Raw genomic sequence first — 6,048 nt, forward strand, 5'->3', positions numbered from 1 at the left:
CTTACATTGCAAGATTTTTCTTGAGACAGCTCAATTTTAGATGCTGGTTTCATGCGCTTGAGTGTATACACTGATAATGCAATATGACGATGAGAAATAATTGAAGCTAGTATAGTGCTTATTATCTAGAAAAAAATGTAAGTTAAGTAATTCAAACAGTCTTTAGATAGAGTCCTGTATGTTTCACGTTTGAAAAATGCTTTGTTTTGTAGACACAAAAAAGGTTGTGGACTAAAATGGGATGAAGAAGCAAATTATAAAAAAGAAAGTGAGCAATCCAAAGGAGGATTAGTGCATAAAAGGAGAAATGATGGACTGCATTATACAGAGGTAAATAAGCCATGTTGGAGAGACCTGCGTGCAGCAGTGTAAAGCAGGATCAGGTGTACGCAGTTTATCACTGTGCCCTATGATCTGGAATTGACAACAACAGTTAGTGTAACCACATAGCTCTTTGGCCTAAATGTTTCCTGTATCTTCACTAGAGGTCAATCGCCTTAATTTCAGGAGAGATTCATGGTCGTGAACAAACAGTGGCAGAGGTAAGGTAAACCTATTCAAGGATTAATAAGCAGTTGGTGCAGGGTTAATATGCAGCAGAACAACTAGCAAACAACCAGAAACAACAAGAATTAAGATAGAGCTATCCGAGCAGTAACGTATTGTAAAGGAATTTGCCAACCTCTAGGCACGATCTAAACCGTTGCATAAAGAAAAGAGAATGAGTATGGTTTTACCGTTCGGTTTATTAAAGAAGGGAAACCCATTAGTCGAGGAGCTTATGACTATTGCTTCCCCAACTGAGTGAACGCGCTCCTTTATATACGATAAATTCACCCATTATGGCTAATGGAACTGAGTAAGAAAACCGTATAACAAGAATAATAAATAGAATCGCTAATGCGTTGACATGGTTATAATGCATTACAACAGCAGTAAACCACAACAAAAGTGACATAGCACAACGAACAAGTTATTTACGATTTAATAAAGAAAAGACAAAATACAACATGAAAGATTTACATATAGAAATATTTGCAAGAATTAAAAAGTCATGGCCCGGCGTCCACCACAGTATTACTGCGGAAGACATTTTGCAAAAACAATTGAGCAGATTAGGAATCTGCACTTACATATTATTGACACTAAATTTGCTTGTCAATTTTTAACGTTTTCTCTCTTCATCGGTGCACAAGTTTAATCATTCACTACATACATATCTATTTCAAACGATTAATTATGTGGAAATACATATTTGGCCAAGTTTGCGGGAGGCTGGTTTTTGGGACTATAAATTATTTTACACAAGTGCAAGGAGAAAAATTGTCCGACCAGTAGTTCAAATGTTATACTGATTGTACACTGTGTTGAGTGGTTCTAATACTTGTAAAGTTGGTCAAATTACATATAAATAACACAATGAACCTGTCAGTTCTGAGTAGACGAATCCAGATGCAGTTGCTTGAAAAATAGACAACTCCACATACACACATCTAAACACAAATAGTGAAACCAGTTAGTCACCAAATTAAGATAAAGTTTCACTTGATAAACACTACTCAGTGTTCTTTGCCAGGCGCCATCCAATTGATTCTATTTCACAAGCGGGAAAGCTTGGCACTGTTGCTAATACAAAAATTAAGACAGATGTTGCTCTTGATATTGAAAAGTCAGTTGTGTGGAAGGCGACGTATTTCATATTTGTATTTTTAAAATTAGCTAGAAGCATATAGACCTTTGTATTTTAAATACTACTTAAAGATGTGGTTGTGTCAAATTCAAGTTGATTTTAAAAGAAAGTATTTTTTGTGTATCAGTTGATATGTTGTTTGTTGTGTAAGGCAATTTCATTGTCAAAATATTTGAAGATTAAAATCGAAAAAATTGATCACGGTAAAAACGCTCAGGCCAAAAAACATGCCCAGACTTGCCCAAAATTATGTGACGCGCGAAACAACCTGCCTCTATCTCTCATATTCACATCGGCTATTACATACGGCTCGACATACATTTTATCTTAGATTTGCTCATGATGGCTACAATAAAATTTTAAATCCAGCTACAGATACATTATCATCTATGTCTCAAACGCCTCAAATAAGGGAAATTAAAAACTTGTCATATTAGCTTCCTCTAAATGCTGTGTAAACATCTTAGTACCGACTACCAATTCTACCGGTCTACGGTAATTATGCCAATCAAACTAAGTAGATTAAGGTCTTTGTATCGGCACAGTTCTGTCGCTACCACACCGGAAACTAGTTACTGAGTAAAATATATGGCGGATTAGTATGGAGCCTTACAGTGCTCCGGGTTTGCAACCTGAGTTGATAAACCGAGTTATATTTACAAATGCGAGTTTGTAAAAATAAGGTGCAATATATTGGTATTACGGTAGCATAAACGTAGATCTGGTTATTTTAACAATGGAACACTGACAGGCACTCGTTAGCTAATAGAAATTAAACTATGTATAAATTGTAAAACTTCAACATGTTCAACAACCCAAGTTGAGAACATGGAACACGGAGCACTATCAGGCTCCATAAAAATAAGCAAGCTGCGTCTTTGAAAAGAGTATGTGGCGAAACCAACTGCATCCCTAAAATTCATGTACATTGTATAGTCAACGTTATTGAGTCATTATTGATATCAATTTGTAAAAAAAAATCACTGGTCACATTTGATTAGTTGATTCAAGTATGAAACAAATGGTCGAACTATGCAAAACTACCTGCGATACAGCTCTAATTACACTTCATAAATCCATCTATCAGACAAGATTTCAGCACAGGCGTCAAGGGGGCTATGATGTATTCAATGTTCTGCAAATCATGTTTTGCATCATCTTCAACAATATTATTTTATGTAATTTTTAAAAAACAAAAAAATTTTCATCTCGACATAAAGATTTTATTAAAAATATCCATCCAAGCCGTGGCCAATCACATAGTTTCAGCTCATACAATAGGACAAATTCATGTACTGCAGCAAACTCAAACAAAACAGCATGGTTTATGCAGCACACATTCAAGTCTCTTTCCCATTTATGGCAGTTTCAACACTGACAAAGCCGCTTCGCTGGTGGGATCACATAAACATCCTGTAATAAATAAAACAAGTGCAATAAATATATGCCATTCATAGATATGTCATTTTAATGCGGATCTACTGAAAGCTTTCAAATTGGGAGTTATATAGATTGCGAGTGTAATTTTAAAAATAAATGTTTAACCGAAGCATAAATACGCCAAGCCAACGATTCGAAGCTTTGGTTCTGGAAGTTAAAAATGTGCATTGATCAATCGATTTTCCTCTCTTTCTACAAGTGAGAAGTAAACATCTAAAATCTAATCATAAATTTAATTTACTAGCTAAAACTGCGAAAGAAAATTTGAGGCAAATATAGCTAGGTAAAACGATAAAAAATCATAAAACGATGATTGGTGATAGCAAAAAGTTATAATTCCATTAATTGGTAAATGTATTCATGAGTACTAAAATTATTACCTTCAGTATGCTCATCAATCTAAGCCATTGTATTGCTAAATGATATGGATTAAAAAGAAGCAGTTAATAACTCACTGTGCATCTGTATCTCGCACGAGCACTGGAAATTACATTATAGCCTCAAACAGAGAAACATAATCTGAATGTAAACACAACAGTATATCTATAATAAGAGACCCAAAGTAAAAGATAAACTTACCTCTATTCTCCTATCTTCCTCTGTAGCATAACGCTGCTGACGCATGTCAGCTCTAACTATAAGCTGTCTGTCCCTATTTAACCACCTGATGTTCAGAAAACTCAAAGTCACCTTTGCAGGAACTTGAAGCATTTTTACAATTCTGTTGTTCATCAATAAAACGTGTCGATTGAATAATTCATTAAACTAACGATGTTAATTAATTTAGGAAATATCGATGTCGATGCGATCCAATAATAGAGTAAAATCCCTAACTTTGAGATCACAGCCAAATCGTTTTACGAGTGATAACATTGATTACGACCTATATAACAATTTTGTGCTGATGATTGGCTAATGAAGTGATCTTATATTTATCGCTCGTGGACTCTTTTTAGATGTATCACTCGGTATGTCGCGAATGAAGCACCCGCTGGAATCTGAGCTTTTTAAAAGATGGCCTCATTCAAACGTATATATCTCTGGACAGGTTTAGTCTACAAAGACAAAAATGACAGCAAATTGTAGTTGAGGTTTTAGCTTTTTATTGATCTAAATTTCATTGAATCGACATTTTTGATGCAACCACATCTTTAAGAGTTTGACAAAATTATTGTTGCTAGGCTTGTAAAAGCCTTATCTAATTTTATATGAAAGCTGATGGCCCCTTTTTCCTCTGGTGCCCACCCCTTACCATCACTGCCCCATCTTACCTTTTATCCTACTCTAATATGACCGACACTGCCATGTATAATGTATAAAATACATACAACATCTAAAAAAGAAAACACAACCTATATAGAAATACAATCATTTAAATATTGATGGTCTGAGCTCTAAGAAAAAGATACCGGTCTGAACATAAAATTACCTATTAGTCAAACTTTTTGCATTCCAGTCTCCTCTTTTAGGTATGAGCAGTGAAGGCAACTTCCCATCCACTATTTGCTTTGTTACCGATACACAAAGCATCTCTATCTTTTCTATCACAGCCTTTCTATGAAAATGTATCACTTTAAATGAAACTAACTTTGACCAATATGTCTAATTTATTTGTCCACAGAACATTTTTGAAAACTGCACACTTGAATGACTCCATAATTGAACTAACATTATAAAAATGAGAATGACTTCATTTCAAGGGTAACTAATAAACATACTTGAAAGTATGACAAACTTAAATATCAACTTAAACATACCTGTCTTCGGAGTCATCCATTTTCCAAATAAGCATGTATATTCATTCGTGTAAGCTATCAGGCCAACATCTTAGTAAGGAGAGAAGAATGAAGATTTTTCTATAAAAACTAAGTGATCATATATGCATGTATTTATATTTATCTGTGATGTCCATAAAGTATCATCAAAGGACCATCAGCTTTCATCAGATCGTATGGGCTACAACTAAAAGACCAAGCTGCACAAGACAGCTGAGCTGTTTAGTTTAGGATTCGTTGATAAAAAACCAGTTGCAAGGCTTACCAATCACAGCCTCTCAACTTAGATCCAGCAACTGTTGTGCTGGCAATAAACTTGCCTTTGTCTTAGGGGTGATATGTAGAATAATTTGGTTTGGAATGCCAATGTCTTCACTATGGTACAATGTTTTCGCCAGTCAAATGGGCAGCAGGCCCTTTTACACTATAAGAGGAATCAAGTTGTCAAACAAAAATAGAACCACTACACAAAAATTATGCAGTAAATTGTATGCCAATGTGCGTTATGCAAACCTATAATACGAATTATGTACAAGGCACATTCGGTGCAACATACAGACATTTAGCAACCACATCTGCTCATTGCATGTCGATCACGCTACCTATTTCTGCCATTTCTAACAAAAATAATATAGCGAGTTCACTGGCCCATGCAAGCAAAATGTTGACTGTTTCACACGAAGTAAACTATTTTCAAAAAGAACAAAATGGTTTAATATACCAACGTTGTAACTCTATTTATAAAAACGCTGCAGACCTGTTTGTAGTCTTCTTTCTTACAACATAAACAATGTGTCAGCGAACGACCCGGAGATACTCCTTTACTGTTTTTGCATATCGTTAGCTTTTTTCTTATAGCTTAAGAAAAGACTAATCAATTATGCAGTTCTATAGAAGGCTGTCTGTTGTAAAAGGTTGTCCAACACGCCCGAAAGCTTCAGAACAATGTTACTAGGATGTCAAGTAGATTTGAAGAATGTACTGAGCTCATAACAAGTTTTAGTTTGCTAAGCAAAAGTAATTTATTTATATTTTAAGCGTTAAAAAGATTCATGATATTCTTTAAATTTATTTTTGCAGCATGTTCTCATTCAGAGCACGTCTGCAAAGTGAAACTTATGGCCGCGGCCATGACAGCATTAC

Source organism: Watersipora subatra, chromosome 4, assembly GCF_963576615.1.
Source record: "Watersipora subatra chromosome 4, tzWatSuba1.1, whole genome shotgun sequence".
NCBI classification, from domain to species: Eukaryota; Metazoa; Bryozoa; class Gymnolaemata; order Cheilostomatida; family Watersiporidae; genus Watersipora; species Watersipora subatra.